The sequence below is a fragment of the Anopheles funestus genome, unplaced genomic scaffold, assembly GCF_943734845.2.
Source record: "Anopheles funestus unplaced genomic scaffold, idAnoFuneDA-416_04 scaffold_65_ctg1, whole genome shotgun sequence".
NCBI classification, from domain to species: Eukaryota; Metazoa; Arthropoda; class Insecta; order Diptera; family Culicidae; genus Anopheles; species Anopheles funestus.
The window spans coordinates 114,852-139,822 of NW_026045319.1; the positions used below are offsets into that span (position 1 = coordinate 114,852).

Sequence of the window (24,971 nt, forward strand, 5' to 3'; positions counted from 1 at the left end):
CCTTAGCCAAGACACATTAGCCAAGACACCTTAGCCAAGACACCTTAGCCAAGACACATTAGCCGAGACACATTAGCCGAGACACATTAGTCAAGACACCTTAGCCAAGACACCTTAGCCAAGACACCTTAGCCAAGACACCTTAGCCAAGACACCTTAGCCAAGACACCTTAGCCAAGACACCTTAGCCAAGACACATTAGCCAAGACACCTTAGCCGAGACACATTAGCCAAGACACCTTAGCCAAGACACCTTAGCCAAGACACATTAGCCAAGACACATTAGCCAAGACACCTAAGCCAAGACACCTTAGCCAAGACACCTTAGCCAAGACACCTTAGCCAAGACACCTTAGCCAAGACACATTAGCCAAGACACATTAGCCAAGACACCTTAGCCAAGACACCTTAGCCAAGACACCTTAGCCAAGACACCTTAGCCAAGACACATTAGCCAAGACACATTAGCCAAGACACCTAAGCCAAGACACCTTAGCCAAGACACCTTAGCCAAGACACTTTAACCGAGACACATTAGCCAAGACACCTTAGCCAAGACACCTTAGCCAAGACACATTAGCCGAGACACATTAGCCGAGACACATTAGTCAAGACACCTTAGCCAAGACACCTTAGCCAAGACACCTTAGCCAAGACACCTTAGCCAAGACACCTTAGCCAAGACACCTTAGCCAATACACCTTAGCCAAGACACATTAGCCAAGACACCTTAGCCGAGACACATTAGCCAAGACACCTTAGCCAAGACACATTAGCCAAGACACCTTAGCCAAGACACATTAGCCAAGACACCTTAGCCAAGACACCTTAGCCAAGATACTTTAGCCAAGACACATTAGCCAAGACACATTAGCCAAGACACATTAGCCAAGACACCTTAGCCAAGACACCTTAGCCAAGACACCTTAGCCAAGACACATTAGCCAAGACACATTAGCCAAGACACCTTAGCCAAGACACATTAGCCAAGACACCTTAGCCAAGACACATTAGCCAAGACACCTTAGCCAAGACACCTTAGCCAAGACACATTAGCCAAGACACTTTAGCCAAGACACCTTAGCCGAGACACATTAGCCAAGACACTTTAGCCAAGACACCTTAGCCGAGACACATTAGCCAAGACACCTTAGCCAAGACACCTTAGCCAAGACACCTTAGCCAAGACACTTTAGCCGAGACACATTAGCCAAGACACATTAGCCAAGACACCTTAGCCAAGACACATTAGCCAAGACACATTAGCCAAGACACCTTAGCCAAGACACATTAGCCAAGACACCTTAGCCAAGACACCTTAGCCAAGACACCTTAGCCGAGACACATTAGCCAAGACACATTAGCCAAGACACCTTAGCCAAGACACCTTAGCCGAGACACATTAGCCAAGACACCTTAGCCAAGATACTTTAGCCAAGACACATTAGCCAAGACACATTAGCCAAGACACATTAGCCAAGACACCTTAGCCAAGACACCTTAGCCAAGACACATTAGCCAAGACACCTTAGCCAAGACACCTTAGCCAAGACACCTTAGCCAAGACACATTAGCCAAGACACCTTAGCCAAGACACATTAGCCAAGACACTTTAGCCAAGACACCTTAGCCGAGACACATTAGCCAAGACACTTTAGTCAAGACACCTTAGCCGAGACACATTAGCCAAGACACCTTAGCCAAGACACCTTAGCCAAGACACCTTAGCCTAGACACTTTAGCCGAGACACATTAGCCAAGACACATTAGCCAAGACACCTTAGCCAAGACACATTAGCCAAGACACATTAGCCAAGACACCTTAGCCAAGACACATTAGCCAAGACACCTTAGCCAAGACACCTTAGCCAAGACACCTTAGCCGAGACACATTAGCCAAGACACCTTAGCCAAGACACCTAAGCCAAGACACCTTAGCCAAGACACCTTAGCCAAGACACATTAGCCAAGACACCTTAGCCAAGACACCTTAGCCAAGACACATTAGCCGAGACACATTAGCCGAGACACATTAGTCAAGACACCTTAGCCAAGACACCTTAGCCAAGACACCTTAGCCAAGACACCTTAGCCAAGACACCTTAGCCAAGACACCTTAGCCAAGACACATTAGCCAAGACACCTTAGCCGAGACACATTAGCCAAGACACCTTAGCCAAGACACATTAGCCAAGACACCTTAGCCAAGACACATTAGCCAAGACACCTTAGCCAAGACACCTTAGCCAAGATACTTTAGCCAAGACACATTAGCCAAGACACATTAGCCAAGACACATTAGCCAAGACACCTTAGCCAAGACACCTTAGCCAAGACACCTTAGCCAAGACACATTAGCCAAGACACCTTAGCCAAGACACCTTAGCCAAGACACATTAGCCAAGACACCTTAGCCAAGACACATTAGCCAAGACACCTTAGCCAAGACACCTTAGCCAAGACACATTAGCCAAGACACTTTAGCCAAGACACCTTAGCCGAGACACATTAGCCAAGACACTTTAGCCAAGACACCTTAGCCAAGACACATTAGCCAAGACACATTAGCCAAGACACCTAAGCCAAGACACCTTAGCCAAGACACCTTAGCCAAGACACCTTAGCCAAGACACATTAGCCAAGACACATTAGCCAAGACACCTAAGCCAAGACACCTTAGCCAAGACACCTTAGCCAAGACACATTAGCCAAGACACCTTAGCCAAGACACCTTAGCCAAGACACATTAGCCGAGACACATTAGCCGAGACACATTAGTCAAGACACCTTAGCCAAGACACCTTAGCCAAGACACCTAAGCCAAGACACCTTAGCCAAGACACCTTAGCCAAGACATCTTAGCCAAGACACATTAGCCAAGACACATTAGCCAAGACACCTAAGCCGAGACACATTAGCCAAGACACCTTAGCCAAGACACATTAGCCAAGACACCTTAGCCAAGACACCTTAGCCAAGACACATTAGCCAAGACACTTTAGCCAAGACACCTTAGCCAAGACACCTTAGCCAAGACACATTAGCCGAGACACATTAGCCGAGACACATTAGTCAAGACACCTTAGCCAAGACACCTTAGCCAAGACACATTAGCCAAGACACCTTAGCCGAGACACATTAGCCAAGACACCTTAGCCAAGACACATTAGCCAAGACACCTTAGCCAAGACACCTTAGCCAAGACACATTAGCCAAGACACTTTAGCCAAGACACCTTAGCCGAGACACATTAGCCAAGACACATTAGCCAAGACACCTTAGCCAAGACACATTAGCCAAGACACATTAGCCAAGACACCTAAGCCAAGACACCTTAGCCAAGACACCTTAGCCAAGACACCTTAGCCAAGACACATTAGCCAAGACACATTAGCCAAGACACCTAAGCCAAGACACCTTAGCCAAGACACCTTAGCCAAGACACATTAGCCAAGACACCTTAGCCAAGACACCTTAGCCAAGACACATTAGCCGAGACACATTAGCCGAGACACATTAGTCAAGACACCTTAGCCAAGACACCTTAGCCAAGACACCTTAGCCAAGACACCTTAGCCAAGACACCTTAGCCAAGACACATTAGCCAAGACACCTTAGCCAAGACACATTAGCCAAGACACCTTAGCCGAGACACCTTAGCCAAGACACCTTAGCCAAGACACATTAGCCAAGACACCTTAGCCAAGACACATTAGCCAAGACACCTTAGCCAAGACACCTTAGCCAAGATACTTTAGCCAAGACACATTAGCCAAGACACATTAGCCAAGACACATTAGCCAAGACACCTTAGCCAAGACACCTTAGCCAAGACACCTTAGCCAAGACACATTAGCCAAGACACCTTAGCCAAGACACCTTAGCCAAGACACATTAGCCAAGACACCTTAGCCAAGACACATTAGCCAAGACACCTTAGCCAAGACACCTTAGCCAAGACACATTAGCCAAGACACTTTAGCGAAGACACCTTAGCCGAGACACATTAGCCAAGACACTTTAGCCAAGACACCTTAGCCGAGACACATTAGCCAAGACACCTTAGCCAAGACACCTTAGCCAAGACACCTTAGCCAAGACACTTTAGCCGAGACACATTAGCCAAGACACATTAGCCAAGACACCTTAGCCAAGACACATTAGCCAAGACACATTAGCCAAGACACCTTAGCCAAGACACATTAGCCAAGACACCTTAGCCAAGACACCTTAGCCAAGACACCTTAGCCAAGACACATTAGCCAAGACACATTAGCCAAGACACCTTAGCCAAGACACCTTAGCCGAGACACATTAGCCAAGACACCTTAGCCAAGATACTTTAGCCAAGACACATTAGCCAAGACACATTAGCCAAGACACATTAGCCAAGACACCTTAGCCAAGACACCTTAGCCAAGACACATTAGCCAAGACACCTTAGCCAAGACACCTTAGCCAAGACACCTTAGCCAAGACACCTTAGCCAAGACACCTTAGCCAAGACACATTAGCCAAGACACCTTAGCCAAGACACATTAGCCAAGACACTTTAGCCAAGACACCTTAGCCGAGACACATTAGCCAAGACACTTTAGCCAAGACACCTTAGCCGAGACACATTAGCCAAGACACCTTAGCCAAGACACCTTAGCCAAGACACCTTAGCCAAGACACTTTAGCCGAGACACATTAGCCAAGACACATTAGCCAAGACACCTTAGCCAAGACACATTAGCCAAGACACATTAGCCAAGACACCTTAGCCAAGACACATTAGCAAAGACACCTTAGCCAAGACACCTTAGCCAGAACACCTTAGCCAAGACACCTTAGCCAAGACACCTTAGCCAAGACACATTAGCCAAGACACCTTAGCCAAGACACCTTAGCCAAGACACCTTAGCCAAGACACATTAGCCAAGACACATTAGCCAAGACACATTAGCCAAGACACATTAGCCAAGACACCTTAGCCAAGACACCTTAGCCAAGACACCTTAGCCAAGACACATTAGCCAAGACACCTTAGCCAAGACACCTTAGCCAAGACACATTAGCCAAGACACCTTAGCCAAGACACATTAGCCAAGACACCTTAGCCAAGACACCTTAGCCAAGACACCTTAGCCAAGACACATTAGCCAAGACACATTAGCCAAGACACCTTAGCCAAGACACATTAGCCAAGACACCTTAGCCGAGACACATTAGCCAAGACACCTTAGCCAAGACACCTTAGCCGAGACACATTAGCCAAGACACCTTAGCCAAGACACCTTAGCCAAGACACCTTAGCCAAGACACATTAGCCAAGACACCTTAGCCAAGACACCTTAGCCAAGACACCTTAGCCAAGACACCTTAGCCAAGACACCTTAGCCGAGACACATTAGCCAAGACGCTTTAGCCAAGACACCTTAGCCAAGACACATTAGCCAAGACACCTTAGCCAAGACACCTTAGCCAAGACACTTTAGCCGAAACACATTAGCCAAGACACCTTCGCCAAGACACATTAGCCAAGACACCTTAGCCAAGACACCTTAGCCAAGACACCTTAGCCAAGACACATTAGCCAAGACACCTTAGCCAAGACACATTAGCCAAGACACCTTAGCCAAGACACTTTAGCCAAGACACCTTAGCCAAGACACCTTAGCCAAGACACATTAGCCAAGACACCTTAGCCAAGACACCTTAGCCAAGACACCTTAGCCAAGACACATTAGCCAAGACACTTTGGCCGAGACACATTAGCCAAGACACCTTAGCCAAGACACATTAGCCAAGACACCTTAGCCAAGACACATTAGCCAAGACACCTTAGCCAAGACACCTTAGCCGAGACACATTAGCCAAGACACCTTAGCCAAGACACTTTAGCCAAGACACATTAGCCAAGACACCTTAGCCAAGACACATTAGCCAAGACACCTTAGCCAAGACACCTTAGCCAAGACAGCTTAGCCAAGACACCTTAGCCAAGACACCTTAGCCAAGACACGTTAGCCAAGACACCTTAGCCAAGACACTTTAGCCAAGACACATTAGCCAAGACACCTTAGCCAAGACACCTTAGCCAAGACACATTAGCCAAGACACCTTAGCCAAGACACCTTAGCCAAGACACCTTAGCCAAGACACCTTAGCCAAGACACATTAGCCAAGACACCTTAGCCAAGACACCTTAGCCAAGACACATTAGCCAAGACACTTTAGCCAAGACACCTTAGCCGAGACACATTAGCCAAGACACTTTAGCCAAGACACCTTAGCCGAGACACATTAGCCAAGACACCTTAGCCAAGACACCTTAGCCAGAACACCTTAGCCAAGACACCTTAGCCAAGACACCTTAGCCAAGACACATTAGCCAAGACACCTTAGCCAAGACACCTTAGCCAAGACACCTTAGCCAAGACACATTAGCCAAGACACATTAGCCAAGACACATTAGCCAAGACACCTAAGCCAAGACACCTTAGCCAAGACACCTTAGCCAAGACACATTAGCCAAGACACCTTAGCCAAGACACCTTAGCCAAGACACATTAGCCGAGACACATTAGCCGAGACACATTAGTCAAGACACCTTAGCCAAGACACCTTAGCCAAGACACCTAAGCCAAGACACCTTAGCCAAGACACCTTAGCCAAGACATCTTAGCCAAGACACATTAGCCAAGACACATTAGCCAAGACACCTAAGCCGAGACACATTAGCCAAGACACCTTAGCCAAGACACATTAGCCAAGACACCTTAGCCAAGACACCTTAGCCAAGACACATTAGCCAAGACACTTTAGCCAAGACACCTTAGCCAAGACACCTTAGCCAAGACACATTAGCCGAGACACATTAGCCGAGACACATTAGTCAAGACGCCTTAGCCAAGACACCTTAGCCAAGACACATTAGCCAAGACACCTTAGCCGAGACACATTAGCCAAGACACCTTAGCCAAGACACATTAGCCAAGACACCTTAGCCAAGACACCTTAGCCAAGACACATTAGCCAAGACACTTTAGCCAAGACACCTTAGCCGAGACACATTAGCCAAGACACTTTAGCCAAGACACCTTAGCCAAGACACATTAGCCAAGACACATTAGCCAAGACACCTAAGCCAAGACACCTTAGCCAAGACACCTTAGCCAAGACACCTTAGCCAAGACACATTAGCCAAGACACATTAGCCAAGACACCTAAGCCAAGACACCTTAGCCAAGACACCTTAGCCAAGACACATTAGCCAAGACACCTTAGCCAAGACACCTTAGCCAAGACACATTAGCCGAGACACATTAGCCGAGACACATTAGTCAAGACACCTTAGCCAAGACACCTTAGCCAAGACACCTTAGCCAAGACACCTTAGCCAAGACACCTTAGCCAAGACACCTTAGCCAAGACACATTAGCCAAGACACCTTAGCCGAGACACCTTAGCCAAGACACCTTAGCCAAGACACATTAGCCAAGACACCTTAGCCAAGACACATTAGCCAAGACACCTTAGCCAAGACACCTTAGCCAAGATACTTTAGCCAAGACACATTAGCCAAGACACATTAGCCAAGACACATTAGCCAAGACACCTTAGCCAAGACACCTTAGCCAAGACACCTTAGCCAAGACACATTAGCCAAGACACCTTAGCCAAGACACCTTAGCCAAGACACATTAGCCAAGACACCTTAGCCAAGACACATTAGCCAAGACACCTTAGCCAAGACACCTTAGCCAAGACACATTAGCCAAGACACTTTAGCGAAGACACCTTAGCCGAGACACATTAGCCAAGACACTTTAGCCAAGACACCTTAGCCGAGACACATTAGCCAAGACACCTTAGCCAAGACACCTTAGCCAAGACACCTTAGCCAAGACACTTTAGCCGAGACACATTAGCCAAGACACATTAGCCAAGACACCTTAGCCAAGACACATTAGCCAAGACACATTAGCCAAGACACCTTAGCCAAGACACATTAGCCAAGACACCTTAGCCAAGACACCTTAGCCAAGACACCTTAGCCAAGACACATTAGCCAAGACACATTAGCCAAGACACCTTAGCCAAGACACCTTAGCCGAGACACATTAGCCAAGACACCTTAGCCAAGATACTTTAGCCAAGACACATTAGCCAAGACACATTAGCCAAGACACATTAGCCAAGACACCTTAGCCAAGACACCTTAGCCAAGACACATTAGCCAAGACACCTTAGCCAAGACACCTTAGCCAAGACACCTTAGCCAAGACACCTTAGCCAAGACACCTTAGCCAAGACACATTAGCCAAGACACCTTAGCCAAGACACATTAGCCAAGACACTTTAGCCAAGACACCTTAGCCGAGACACATTAGCCAAAACACTTTAGCCAAGACACCTTAGCCGAGACACATTAGCCAAGACACCTTAGCCAAGACACCTTAGCCAAGACACCTTAGCCAAGACACTTTAGCCGAGACACATTAGCCAAGACACATTAGCCAAGACACCTTAGCCAAGACACATTAGCCAAGACACATTAGCCAAGACACCTTAGCCAAGACACATTAGCAAAGACACCTTAGCCAAGACACCTTAGCCAGAACACCTTAGCCAAGACACCTTAGCCAAGACACCTTAGCCAAGACACATTAGCCAAGACACCTTAGCCAAGACACCTTAGCCAAGACACCTTAGCCAAGACACATTAGCCAAGACACATTAGCCAAGACACATTAGCCAAGACACATTAGCCAAGACACCTTAGCCAAGACACCTTAGCCAAGACACCTTAGCCAAGACACATTAGCCAAGACACCTTAGCCAAGACACCTTAGCCAAGACACATTAGCCAAGACACCTTAGCCAAGACACATTAGCCAAGACACCTTAGCCAAGACACCTTAGCCAAGACACCTTAGCCAAGACACATTAGCCAAGACACATTAGCCAAGACACCTTAGCCAAGACACATTAGCCAAGACACCTTAGCCGAGACACATTAGCCAAGACACCTTAGCCAAGACACCTTAGCCAAGACACCTTAGCCAAGACACATTAGCCAAGACACATTAGCCAAGACACATTAGCCAAGACACCTTAGCCAAGACACCTTAGCCGAGACACATTAGCCAAGACACCTTAGCCAAGACACATTAGCCAAGACACCTTAGCCGAGACACATTAGCCAAGACACCTTAGCCAAGACACCTTAGCCAAGACACCTTAGCCAAGACACATTAGCCAAGACACATTAGCCAAGACACATTAGCCAAGACACCTTAGCCAAGACACCTTAGCCGAGACACATTAGCCAAGACACCTTAGCCAAGACACCTTAGCCAAGACACCTTAGCCAAGACACATTAGCCAAGACACCTTAGCCAAGACACCTTAGCCAAGACACCTTAGCCAAGACACCTTAGCCAAGACACCTTAGCCGAGACACATTAGCCAAGACGCTTTAGCCAAGACACCTTAGCCAAGACACATTAGCCAAGACACCTTAGCCAAGACACCTTAGCCAAGACACCTTAGCCAAGACACTTTAGCCGAGACACATTAGCCAAGACACATTAGCCAAGACACCTTAGCCAAGACACATTAGCCAAGACACATTAGCCAAGACACCTTAGCCAAGACACATTAGCCAAGACACCTTAGCCAAGACACCTTAGCCAAGACACCTTAGCCAAGACACATTAGCCAAGACACATTAGCCAAGACACCTTAGCCAAGACACCTTAGCCGAGACACATTAGCCAAGACACCTTAGCCAAGATACTTTAGCCAAGACACATTAGCCAAGACACATTAGCCAAGACACATTAGCCAAGACACCTTAGCCAAGACACCTTAGCCAAGACACATTAGCCAAGACACCTTAGCCAAGACACCTTAGCCAAGACACCTTAGCCAAGACACCTTAGCCAAGACACCTTAGCCAAGACACATTAGCCAAGACACCTTAGCCAAGACACATTAGCCAAGACACCTTAGCCAAGACACCTTAGCCGAGACACATTAGCCAAGACACTTTAGCCAAGACACCTTAGCCGAGACACATTAGCCAAGACACCTTAGCCAAGACACCTTAGCCAAGACACCTTAGCCAAGACACTTTAGCCGAGACACATTAGCCAAGACACCTTAGCCAAGACACCTTAGCCAAGACACATTAGCCAAGACACCTTAGCCAAGACACATTAGCCAAGACACCTTAGCCAAGACACCTTAGCCAAGACACCTTAGCCAAGACACATTAGCCAAGACACATTAGCCAAGACACCTTAGCCAAGACACATTAGCCAAGACACCTTAGCCGAGACACATTAGCCAAGACACCTTAGCCAAGACACCTTAGCCAAGACACCTTAGCCAAGACACATTAGCCAAGACACATTAGCCAAGACACATTAGCCAAGACACCTTAGCCAAGACACCTTAGCCGAGACACATTAGCCAAGACACCTTAGCCAAGACACATTAGCCAAGACACCTTAGCCGAGACACATTAGCCAAGACACCTTAGCCAAGACACCTTAGCCAAGACACCTTAGCCAAGACACATTAGCCAAGACACATTAGCCAAGACACATTAGCCAAGACACCTTAGCCAAGACACCTTAGCCGAGACACATTAGCCAAGACACCTTAGCCAAGACACCTTAGCCAAGACACCTTAGCCAAGACACATTAGCCAAGACACCTTAGCCAAGACACCTTAGCCAAGACACCTTAGCCAAGACACCTTAGCCAAGACACCTTAGCCGAGACACATTAGCCAAGACGCTTTAGCCAAGACACCTTAGCCAAGACACATTAGCCAAGACACATTAGCCAAGACACATTAGCCAAGACACCTTAGCCAAGACACCTTAGCCGAGACACATTAGCCAAGACACCTTAGCCAAGACACATTAGCCAAGACACCTTAGCCGAGACACATTAGCCAAGACACCTTAGCCAAGACACCTTAGCCAAGACACCTTAGCCAAGACACATTAGCCAAGACACATTAGCCAAGACACATTAGCCAAGACACCTTAGCCAAGACACCTTAGCCGAGACACATTAGCCAAGACACCTTAGCCAAGACACCTTAGCCAAGACACCTTAGCCAAGACACATTAGCCAAGACACCTTAGCCAAGACACCTTAGCCAAGACACCTTAGCCAAGACACCTTAGCCAAGACACCTTAGCCGAGACACATTAGCCAAGACGCTTTAGCCAAGACACCTTAGCCAAGACACATTAGCCAAGACACCTTAGCCAAGACACCTTAGCCAAGACACTTTAGCCGAAACACATTAGCCAAGACACCTTCGCCAAGACACATTAGCCAAGACACCTTAGCCAAGACACCTTAGCCAAGACACCTTAGCCAAGACACATTAGCCAAGACACCTTAGCCAAGACACATTAGCCAAGACACCTTAGCCAAGACACTTTAGCCAAGACACCTTAGCCAAGACACCTTAGCCAAGACACATTAGCCAAGACACCTTAGCCAAGACACCTTAGCCAAGACACCTTAGCCAAGACACATTAGCCAAGACACTTTGGCCGAGACACATTAGCCAAGACACCTTAGCCAAGACACATTAGCCAAGACACCTTAGCCAAGACACATTAGCCAAGACACCTTAGCCAAGACACCTTAGCCGAGACACATTAGCCAAGACACCTTAGCCAAGACACTTTAGCCAAGACACATTAGCCAAGACACCTTAGCCAAGACACATTAGCCAAGACACCTTAGCCAAGACACCTTAGCCAAGACAGCTTAGCCAAGACACCTTAGCCAAGACACCTTAGCCAAGACACGTTAGCCAAGACACCTTAGCCAAGACACTTTAGCCAAGACACATTAGCCAAGACACCTTAGCCAAGACACCTTAGCCAAGACACATTAGCCAAGACACCTTAGCCAAGACACATTAGCCAAGACACCTTAGCCAAGACACCTTAGCCAAGACACATTAGCCAAGACACCTTAGCCAAGACACCTTAGCCAAGACACATTAGCCAAGACACCTTAGCCAAGACACATTAGCCAAGACACCTTAGCCAAGACACCTTAGCCGAGACACATTAGCCAAGACACCTTAGCCAAGACACTTTAGCCAAGACACATTAGCCAAGACACCTTAGCCAAGACACATTAGCCAAGACACATTAGCCAAGACACCTTAGCCAAGACACATTAGCCAAGACACCTTAGCCAAGACACCTTAGCCAAGACAGCTTAGCCAAGACACCTTAGCCAAGACACCTTAGCCAAGACACGTTAGCCAAGACACCTTAGCCAAGACACTTTAGCCAAGACACATTAGCCAAGACACCTTAGCCAAGACACCTTAGCCAAGACACATTAGCCAAGACACCTTAGCCAAGACACATTAGCCAAGACACCTTAGCCAAGACACCTTAGCCAAGACACATTAGCCAAGACACCTTAGCCAAGACACCTTAGCCAAGACACATTAGCCAAGACACCTTAGCCAAGACACTTTAGCCAAGACACTTTAGCCAAGACACCTTAGCCAAGACACATTAGCCAAGACACCTTAGCCAAGACACCTTAGCCAAGACACATTAGCCAAGACACCTTAGCCGAGACACATTAGCCAAGACACTTTAGCCAAGACACCTTAGCCGAGACACATTAGCCAAGACACCTTAGCCAAGACACCTTAGCCAAGACACCTTAGCCAAGACACTTTAGCCGAGACACATTAGCCAAGACACATTAGCCAAGACACCTTAGCCAAGACACATTAGCCAAGACACCTTAGCCAAGACACATTAGCCAAGACACTTTAGCCAAGACACCTTAGCCGAGACACATTAGCCAAGACACTTTAGCCAAGACACCTTAGCCAAGACACATTAGCCAAGACACCTTAGCCAAGACACATTAGCCAAGACACCTTAGCCAAGACACCTTAGCCAAGACACATTAGCCAAGACACCTTAGCCAAGACACCTTAGCCAAGACACATTAGCCAAGACACCTTAGCCGAGACACATTAGCCAAGACACTTTAGCCAAGACACCTTAGCCGAGACACATTAGCCAAGACACCTTAGCCAAGACACCTTAGCCAAGACACCTTAGCCAAGACACTTTAGCCGAGACACATTAGCCAAGACACATTAGCCAAGACACCTTAGCCAAGACACATTAGCCAAGACACCTTAGCCAAGACACCTTAGCCAAGACACCTTAGCCGAGACACATTAGCCAAGACACATTAGCCAAGACACCTTAGCCAAGACACCTTAGCCGAGACACATTAGCCAAGACACCTTAGCCAAGACACATTAGCCAAGACACATTAGCCAAGACACCTTAGCCAAGACACCTTAGCCAAGACACCTTAGCCAAGACACATTAGCCAAGACACCTTAGCCAAGACACCTTAGCCAAGACACATTAGCCAAGACACCTTAGCCAAGACACATTAGCCAAGACACATTAGCCAAGACACCTTAGCCAAGACACCTTAGCCAAGACACCTTAGCCAAGACACATTAGCCAAGACACCTTAGCCAAGACACCTTAGCCAAGACACATTAGCCAAGACACCTTAGCCAAGACACATTAGCCAAGACACCTTAGCCAAGACACCTTAGCCAAGACACCTTAGCCAAGACACATTAGCCAAGACACATAAGCCAAGACACCTTAGCCAAGACACATTAGCCAAGACACCTTAGCCGAGACACATTAGCCAAGACACCTTAGCCAAGACACCTTAGCCAAGACACCTTAGCCAAGACACATTAGCCAAGACACCTTAGCCAAGACACCTTAGCCAAGACACTTTAGCCGAAACACATTAGCCAAGACACCTTCGCCAAGACACATTAGCCAAGACACCTTAGCCAAGACACCTTAGCCAAGACACCTTAGCCAAGACACCTTAGCCAAGACACATTAGCCAAGACACCTTAGCCAAGACACATTAGCCAAGACACCTTAGCCAAGACACATTAGCCAAGACACCTTAGCCAAGACACCTTAGCCAAGACACTTTAGCCGAAACACATTAGCCAAGACACCTTAGCCAAGACACCTTAGCCAAGACACTTTAGCCGAAACACATTAGCCAAGACACCTTCGCCAAGACACATTAGCCAAGACACCTTAGCCAAGACACCTTAGCCAAGACACCTTAGCCAAGACACCTTAGCCAAGACACATTAGCCAAGACACCTTAGCCAAGACACCTTAGCCAAGACACTTTAGCCGAAACACATTAGCCAAGACACCTTCGCCAAGACACATTAGCCAAGACACCTTAGCCAAGACACATTAGCCAAGACACCTTAGCCAAGACACCTTAGCCAAGACACATTAGCCAAGACACCTTAGCCAAGACACATTAGCCAAGACACCTTAGCCAAGACACCTTAGCCAAGACACCTTAGCCAAGACACATTAGCCAAGACACATAAGCCAAGACACCTTAGCCAAGACACCTTAGCCAAGACACCTTAGCCGAGACACATTAGCCAAGACACCTTAGCCAAGACACCTTAGCCAAGACACCTTAGCCAAGACACATTAGCCAAGACACCTTAGCCAAGACACCTTAGCCAAGACACTTTAGCCGAAACACATTAGCCAAGACACCTTCGCCAAGACACATTAGCCAAGACACCTTAGCCAAGACACCTTAGCCAAGACACCTTAGCCAAGACACATTAGCCAAGACACCTTAGCCAAGACACATTAGCCAAGACACCTTAGCCAAGACACTTTAGCCAAGACACCTTAGCCAAGACACCTTAGCCAAGACACATTAGCCAAGACACCTTAGCCAAGACACCTTAGCCAAGACACCTTAGCCAAGACACATTAGCCAAGACACTTTGGCCGAGACACATTAGCCAAGACACCTTAGCCAAGACACATTAGCCAAGACACCTTAGCCAAGACACATTAGCCAAGACACCTTAGCCAAGACACCTTAGCCAAGACACATTAGCCAAGACACCTTAGCCGAGACACTTTAGCCAAGACACCTTAGCCAAGACACCTTAGCCGAGACACATTAGCCAAGACACCTTAGCCAAGACACCTTAGCCAAGACACCTTAGCCAAGACACCTTAGCCGAGACACATTAGCCAAGACGCTTTAGCCAAGACACCTTAGCCAAGACACATTAGCCAAGACACCTTAGCCAAGACACCTTAGCCAAGACACCTTAGCCGAGACACATTAGCCAAGACACATTAGCCAAGACACCTTAGCCAAGACACCTTAGCCGAGACACATTAGCCAAGACACCTTAGCCAAGACACATTAGCCAAGACACCTTAGCCGAGACACATTAGCCAAGACACCTTAGCCAAGACACCTTAGCCAAGACACCTTAGCCAAGACACTTTAGCCGAGACACATTAGCCAAGACACATTAGCCAAGACACCTTAGCCAAGACACATTAGCCAAGACACCTTAGCCAAGACACCTTAGCCAAGACACCTTAGCCGAGACACATTAGCCAAGACACATTAGCCAAGACACCTTAGCCAAGACACCTTAGCCGAGACACATTAGCCAAGACACCTTAGCCAAGACACATTAGCCAAGACACATTAGCCAAGACACCTTAGCCAAGACACCTTAGCCAAGACACCTTAGCCAAGACACATTAGCCAAGACACCTTAGCCAAGACACCTTAGCCAAGACACATTAGCCAAGACACCTTAGCCAAGACACATTAGCCAAGACACATTAGCCAAGACACCTTAGCCAAGACACCTTAGCCAAGACACCTTAGCCAAGACACATTAGCCAAGACACCTTAGCCAAGACACCTTAGCCAAGACACATTAGCCAAGACACCTTAGCCAAGACACATTAGCCAAGACACCTTAGCCAAGACACCTTAGCCAAGACACCTTAGCCAAGACACCTTAGCCAAGACACATTAGCCAAGACACATAAGCCAAGACACCTTAGCCAAGACACATTAGCCAAGACACCTTAGCCGAGACACATTAGCCAAGACACCTTAGCCAAGACACCTTAGCCAAGACACCTTAGCCAAGACACATTAGCCAAGACACCTTAGCCAAGACACCTTAGCCAAGACACTTTAGCCGAAACACATTAGCCAAGACACCTTCGCCAAGACACATTAGCCAAGACACCTTAGCCAAGACACCTTAGCCAAGACACCTTAGCCAAGACACCTTAGCCAAGACACATTAGCCAAGACACCTTAGCCAAGACACATTAGCCAAGACACCTTAGCCAAGACACATTAGCCAAGACACCTTAGCCAAGACACCTTAGCCAAGACACTTTAGCCGAAACACATTAGCCAAGACACCTTAGCCAAGACACCTTAGCCAAGACACTTTAGCCGAAACACATTAGCCAAGACACCTTCGCCAAGACACATTAGCCAAGACACCTTAGCCAAGACACCTTAGCCAAGACACCTTAGCCAAGACACCTTAGCCAAGACACATTAGCCAAGACACCTTAGCCAAGACACCTTAGCCAAGACACTTTAGCCGAAACACATTAGCCAAGACACCTTCGCCAAGACACATTAGCCAAGACACCTTAGCCAAGACACATTAGCCAAGACACCTTAGCCAAGACACCTTAGCCAAGACACATTAGCCAAGACACCTTAGCCAAGACACATTAGCCAAGACACCTTAGCCAAGACACCTTAGCCAAGACACCTTAGCCAAGACACATTAGCCAAGACACATAAGCCAAGACACCTTAGCCAAGACACCTTAGCCAAGACACCTTAGCCGAGACACATTAGCCAAGACACCTTAGCCAAGACACCTTAGCCAAGACACCTTAGCCAAGACACATTAGCCAAGACACCTTAGCCAAGACACCTTAGCCAAGACACTTTAGCCGAAACACATTAGCCAAGACACCTTCGCCAAGACACATTAGCCAAGACACCTTAGCCAAGACACCTTAGCCAAGACACCTTAGCCAAGACACATTAGCCAAGACACCTTAGCCAAGACACATTAGCCAAGACACCTTAGCCAAGACACTTTAGCCAAGACACCTTAGCCAAGACACCTTAGCCAAGACACATTAGCCAAGACACCTTAGCCAAGACACCTTAGCCAAGACACCTTAGCCAAGACACATTAGCCAAGACACTTTGGCCGAGACACATTAGCCAAGACACCTTAGCCAAGACACATTAGCCAAGACACCTTAGCCAAGACACATTAGCCAAGACACCTTAGCCAAGACACCTTAGCCAAGACACATTAGCCAAGACACCTTAGCCGAGACACTTTAGCCAAGACACCTTAGCCAAGACACCTTAGCCGAGACACATTAGCCAAGACACCTTAGCCAAGACACCTTAGCCAAGACACCTTAGCCAAGACACATTAGACAAGTCACCTTAGCCAAGACACCTTAGCCAAGACACCTTAGCCAAGACACCTTAGCCAAGACACCTTAGCCGAGACACATTAGCCAAGACACTTTAGCCAAGACACCTTAGCCAAGACACCTTAGCCGAGACACATTAGCCAAGACACATTAGCCAAGACACCTTAGCCAAGACACCTTAGCCACGACACCTTAGCCAAGACACCTTAGCCAAGACACCTTAGCCAAGACACCTTAGCCAAGACACCTTAGCCAAGACACCTTAGCCAAGACACATTAGCCAAGACACCTTAGCCAAGACACATTAGCCAAGACACTTTAGCCAAGACACCTTAGCCGAGACACATTAGCCAAGACACTTTAGCCAAGACACCTTAGCCGAGACACATTAGCCAAGACACCTTAGCCAAGACACCTTAGCCAAGACACCTTAGCCAAGACACTTTAGCCGAGACACATTAGCCAAGACACATTAGCCAAGACACCTTAGCCAAGACACATTAGCCAAGACACATTAGCCAAGACACCTTAGCCAAGACACATTAGCCAAGACACCTTAGCCAAGACACCTTAGCCAAGACACCTTAGCCGAGACACATTAGCCAAGACACATTAGCCAAGACACCTTAGCCAAGACACATTAGCCAAGACACCTTAGCCAAGACACCTTAGCCAAGATACTTTAGCCAAGACACATTAGCCAAGACACCTTAGCCAAGACACATTAGCCAAGACAGCTTAGCCAAGACACCTTAGCCAAGACACCTTAGCCAAGACACATTAGCCAAGACACCTTAGCCAAGACACCTTAGCCAAGACACATTAGCCAAGACACCTTAGCCAAGACACATTAGCCAAGACACCTTAGCCAAGACACCTTAGCCAAGACACATTAGCCAAGACACTTTAGCCAAGACACCTTAGCCGAGACACATTAGCCAAGACACTTTAGCCAAGACACCTTAGCCGAGACACATTAGCCAAGACACCTTAGCCAAGACACCTTAGCCAAGACACCTTAGCCAAGACACTTTAGCCGAGACACATTAGCCAAGACACATTAGCCAAGACACCTTAGCCAAGACACATTAGCCAAGACACATTAGCCAAGACACCTTAGCCAAGACACATTAGCCAAGACACCTTAGCCAAGACACCTTAGCCAAGACACCTTAGCCGAGACACATTAGCCAAGACACATTAGCCAAGACACCTTAGCCAAGACACCTTAGCCGAGACACATTAGCCAAGACACCTTAGCCAAGATACTTTAGCCAAGACACATTAGCCAAGACACATTTGCCAAGACACATTAGCCAAGACACCTTAGCCAAGACACCTTAGCCAAGACACATTAGCCAAGACACCTTAGCCAAGACACCTTAGCCAAGACACCTTAGCCAAGACACCTTAGCCAAGACACCTTAGCCAAGACACATTAGCCAAGACACCTTAGCCAAGACACATTAGCCAAGACACTTTAGCCAAGACACCTTAGCCGAGACACATTAGCCAAGACACTTTAGCCAAGACACCTTAGCCGAGACACATTAGCCAAGACACCTTAGCCAAGACACCTTAGCCAAGACACCTTAGCCAAGACACTTTAGCCGAGACACATTAGCCAAGACACATTAGCCAAGACACCTTAGCCAAGACACATTAGCCAAGACACATTAGCCAAGACACCTTAGCCAAGACACATTAGCCAAGACACCTTAGCCAAGACACCTTAGCCAGAACACCTTAGCCAAGACACCTTAGCCAAGACACCTTAGCCAAGACACATTAGCCAAGACACCTTAGCCAAGACACCTTAGCCAAGACACCTTAGCCAAGACACATTAGCCAAGACACATTAGCCAAGACACATTAGCCAAGACACATTAGCCAAGACACCTTAGCCAAGACACCTTAGCCAAGACACCTTAGCCAAGACACATTAGCCAAGACACCTTAGCCAAGACACCTTAGCCAAGACACATTAGCCAAGACACCTTAGCCAAGACACATTAGCCAAGACACCTTAGCCAAGACACCTTAGCCAAGACACCTTAGCCAAGACACATTAGCCAAGACACATAAGCCAAGACACCTTAGCCAAGACACATTAACCAAGACACCTTAGCCGAGACACATTAGCCAAGACACCTTAGCCAAGACACCTTAGCCGAGACACATTAGCCAAGACACCTTAGCCAAGACACCTTAGCCAAGACACCTTAGCCAAGACACATTAGCCAAGACACCTTAGCCAAGACACCTTAGCCAAGACACCTTAGCCAAGACACCTTAGCCAAGACACCTTAGCCGAGACACATTAGCCAAGACGCTTTAGCCAAGACACCTTAGCCAAGACACATTAGCCAAGACACCTTAGCCAAGACACCTTAGCCAAGACACTTTAGCCGAAACACATTAGCCAAGACACCTTCGCCAAGACACATTAGCCAAGACACCTTAGCCAAGACACCTTAGCCAAGACACCTTAGCCAAGACACATTAGCCAAGACACCTTAGCCAAGACACATTAGCCAAGACACCTTAGCCAAGACACTTTAGCCAAGACACCTTAGCCAAGACACCTTAGCCAAGACACATTAGCCAAGACACCTTAGCCAAGACACCTTAGCCAAGACACCTTAGCCAAGACACATTAGCCAAGACACTTTGGCCGAGACACATTAGCCAAGACACCTTAGCCAAGACACATTAGCCAAGACACCTTAGCCAAGACACATTAGCCAAGACACCTTAGCCAAGACACCTTAGCCGAGACACATTAGCCAAGACACCTTAGCCAAGACACTTCAGCCAAGACACATTAGCCAAGACACCTTAGCCAAGACACATTAGCCAAGACACCTTAGCCAAGACACCTTAGCCAAGACAGCTTAGCCAAGACACCTTAGCCAAGACACCTTAGCCAAGACAGCTTAGCCAAGACACCTTAGCCAAGACACTTTAGCCAAGACACATTAGCCAAGACACCTTAGCCAAGACACCTTAGCCAAGACACATTAGCCAAGACACCTTAGCCAAGACACCTTAGCCAAGACACCTTAGCCAAGACACCTTAGCCAAGACACCTTAGCCGAGACACATTAGCCAAGACACCTTAGCCAAGACACCTTAGCCAAGACACCTTAGCCAAGACACTTTAGCCGAGACACATTAGCCAAGACACATTAGCCAAGACACCTTAGCCAAGACACATTAGCCAAGACACATTAGCCAAGACACCTTAGCCAAGACACATTAGCCAAGACACCTTAGCCAAGACACCTTAGCCAAGACACCTTAGCCGAGACACATTAGCCAAGACACATTAGCCAAGACACCTTAGCCAAGACACCTTAGCCGAGACACATTAGCCAAGACACCTTAGCCAAGATACTTTAGCCACGACACATTAGCCAAGACACATTAGCCAAGACACATTAGCCAAGACACCTTAGCCAAGACACCTTAGCCAAGACACCTTAGCCAAGACACATTAGCCAAGACACCTTAGCCAAGACACCTTAGCCAAGACACATTAGCCAAGACACCTTAGCCAAGACACATTAGCCAAGACACCTTAGCCAAGACACCTTAGCCAAGACACCTTAGCCAAGACACATTAGCCAAGACACATTAGCCAAGACACCTTAGCCAAGACACATTAGCCAAGACACCTTAGCCGAGACACATTAGCCAAGACACCTTAGCCAAGACACCTTAGCCGAGACACATTAGCCAAGACACCTTAGCCAAGACACCTTAGCCAAGACACCTTAGCCAAGACACATTAGCCAAGACACCTTAGCCAAGACACCTTAGCCAAGACACCTTAGCCAAGACACCTTAGCCAAGACACCTTAGCCGAGACACATTAGCCAAGACGCTTTAGCCAAGACACCTTAGCCAAGACACATTAGCCAAGACACCTTAGCCAAGACACCTTAGCCAAGACACTTTAGCCGAAACACATTAGCCAAGACACCTTCGCCAAGACACATTAGCCAAGACACCTTAGCCAAGACACCTTAGCCAAGACACCTTAGCCAAGACACATTAGCCAAGACACCTTAGCCAAGACACATTAGCCAAGACACCTTAGCCAAGACACATTAGCCAAGACACCTTAGCCAAGACACTTTAGCCAAGACACCTTAGCCAAGACACCTTAGCCAAGACACATTAGCCAAGACACCTTAGCCAAGACACCTTAGCCAAGACACCTTAGCCAAGACACCTTAGCCAAGACACTTTGGCCGAGACACATTAGCCAAGACACCTTAGCCAAGACACATTAGCCAAGACACCTTAGCCAAGACACATTAGCCAAGACACCTTAGCCAAGACACCTTAGCCGAGACACATTAGCCAAGACACCTTAGCCAAGACACTTTAGCCAAGACACATTAGCCAAGACACCTTAGCCAAGACACATTAGCCAAGACACCTTAGCCAAGACACCTTAGCCAAGACAGCTTAGCCAAGACACCTTAGCCAAGACACCTTAGCCAAGACAGCTTAGCCAAGACACCTTAGCCAAGACACTTTAGCCAATACATATTAGCCAAGACACCTTAGCCAAGACACCTTAGCCAAGACACATTAGCCAAGACACCTTAGCCAAGACACCTTAGCCAAGACACCTTAGCCAAGACACCTTAGCCAAGACACCTTAGCCAAGACACCTTAGCCAAGACACCTTAGCCGAGACACCTTAGCCAAGACACTTTAGCCAAGACACCTTAGCCGAGACACATTAGCCAAGACACTTTAGCCAAGACACCTTAGCCGAGACACATTAGCCAAGACACCTTAGCCAAGACACCTTAGCCAAGACACCTTAGCCAAGACACCTTAGCCGAGACACATTAGCCAAGACACCTTAGCCAAGACACCTTAGCCGAGACACATTAGCCAAGACACCTTAGCCAAGACACCTTAGCCAAGACACCTTAGCCAAGACACGTTAGCCAAGACACATTAGCCAAGACACCTTAGCCAAGACACCTTAGCCAAGACACCTTAGCCAAGACACATTAGCCAAGACACCTTAGCCAAGACACATTGGCCAAGACACCTTAGCCAAGACACATTATCCAAGACACATTAGCCAAGACACATTAGCCAAGACACATTAGCCAAGACACCTTAGCCAAGACACCTTAGCCAAGACACCTTAGCCGAAACACATTAGAAAAAACACCTTAGCCAAGACACCTTAGCCAAGACACATTGACCAAGACACATTAGCCAAGACACCTTAGCCAAGACACATTAGCCGATACACATTAGCTAAGACACCTTAGCCAAGACACTTTAGCCGAGACACCTTAGCCAAGACACCTTAACCAAGACACCTTAGCCAAGACACCTTAGCCAAGACACATTAGCCAAGACACCTTAGCCAAGACACTTTAGCCAAGACACATAAGCGAAGACACCTTAGCCAAGACACCTTAGCCAAGACACATTAGCCAAGACACATTAGCCAACACACCTTAGCCAAGACACCTTAGCCGCGACACCTTAGCCAAGACACTTTAGCCAAGACACATTAGCCGAGACACCTTAGCCAAGACACATTAGCCAAGACACATTAGCCGAGACACATTAGCCGAGACACATTAGTCAAGACACATTAGCCAAGACACATTAGCCGAGACACATTAGCCAAGACACCTTAGCCAAGACACCTTAGCCAAGACACCTTAGCCAAGACACCTTAGCCAAGACACCTTAGCCGAGACACATTAGCCAAGACAGATTAGCCAAGACACCTTAGCCAAGACACCTTAGCCAAGACACTTTAGCCGAGACACATTAGTCAAAACACCTAAGCCAAGACACCTTAGCCAAGACACCTTAGCCAAGACACCTCAGCCGAGACACATTAGCCAAGACATCTTAGCCAAGACACCTTAGCCTAGACACCTTAGCCAAGACACCTTAGCCAAGACACCTTAGCCAAGACACCTTAGCCAAGACACCTTAGCCAAGACACATTAGCCAAGACACATTAGCCAAGACACCTTAGCCATGACACATTAGCCAAGACACATTAGCCAAGACACCTTAGCCAAGACACATTAGCCAAGACACCTTAGCCAAGACACATTAGCCAAGACACATTAGCCAAGACACATTAGCCAAGACACATTAGCCAAGACACCTTAGCCAAGACACCTTAGCCAAGACACCTTAGCCAAGACACATTAGCCAAGACACATAGGCCAAGACACCTTAGCCAAGACACCTTAGCCAAGACACATTAGCCAAGACACATTAGCCAAGACACCTTAGCCAAGACACCTTAGCCGAGACACATAAGCCAAGACACCTTAGCCAAGACACATTAGCCAAGACACATTAGCCAAGACACATTAGCCAAGACACCTTAGCCAAGACACCTTAGCCAAGACACCTTAGCCGAGACACATTAGCCAAAACACCTTAGCCAAGACACCTTAGCCAAGACACCTTAGCCAAGACACATTAGCCAAGACACCTTAGCCAAGACACATTAGCCGATACACATTAGCTAAGACACCTTAGCCAAGACACTTTAGCCGAGACACCTTAGCCAAGACACCTTTACCAAGACACCTTAGCCAAGACACATTAGCCAAGACACATTAGCCAAGACACCTTAGCCAAGACACATTAGCCAAGACACATAAGCCAAGACACCTTAGCCAAGACACCTTAGCCAAGACACATTAGCCAAGACACATTAGCCAAGACACCTTAGCCAAGACACCTTAGCCGAGACACCTTAGCCAAGACACTTTAGCCAAGACACATTAGCCGAGACACCTTAGCCAAGACACATTAGCCAAGACACCTTAGCCGAGACACATTAGCCGAGACACATTAGCCAAGACACCTTAGCCAAGACACCTTAGCCAAGACACCTTAGCCAAGACACCTTAGCCAAGACACCTTAGCCAAGACACCTTAGCCAAGACACCTTAGCCAAGACACATTAGCCAAGACACCTTAGCCGAGACACATTAGCCAAGACACCTTAGCCAAGACACATTAGCCAAGACACCTTAGCCGAGACACTTTAGCCAAGACACCTTAGCCAAGACACCTTAGCCGAGACACATTAGCCAAGACACCTTAGCCAAGACACCTTAGCCAAGACACCTTAGCCAAGACACCTTAGCCAAGTCACCTTAGCCAAGACACCTTAGCCAAGACACCTTAGCCAAGACACCTTAGCCAAGACACCTTAGCCGAGACACATTAGCCAAGACACTTTAGCCAAGACACCTTAGCCAAGACACCTTAGCCAAGACACTTTAGCCGAGACACATTAGCCTAGACACCTTAGCCAAGACACCTTAGCCAAGACACCTTAGCCAGGACACATTAGCCAAGACACATTAGCCGAGACATCATAGCCAAGACACCATAGCCAAGACACATTAGCCAAGACACATTAGCCAAGACACCTTAGCCAGGACACATTAGCCAAGACACATTAGCCGAGACATCATAGCCAAGACACCATAGCCAAGACACCTTAGCCAAGACACCTTAGCCAAGACACATTAGCCA

General features: G+C 47.6%; 2 long non-coding RNA genes across 2 annotated transcripts in view; both read right to left on the reverse strand.

Annotated features, from left to right (window-relative positions):
* LOC125774363 (uncharacterized) overlaps positions 1-24,971 on the reverse strand; it is a 52,716-nt gene that overhangs the window by 5,214 nt on the left and 22,531 nt on the right. The window lies entirely within an intron of this gene.
* On the reverse strand, positions 851-23,985 carry LOC125774371 (uncharacterized). Its single transcript, XR_007420854.1, has 3 exons — positions 23,844-23,985; positions 23,480-23,591; positions 851-995 (listed from the first exon to the last, which is right to left on the reverse strand). It is a non-coding gene; the product is annotated as an uncharacterized LOC125774371 (long non-coding RNA).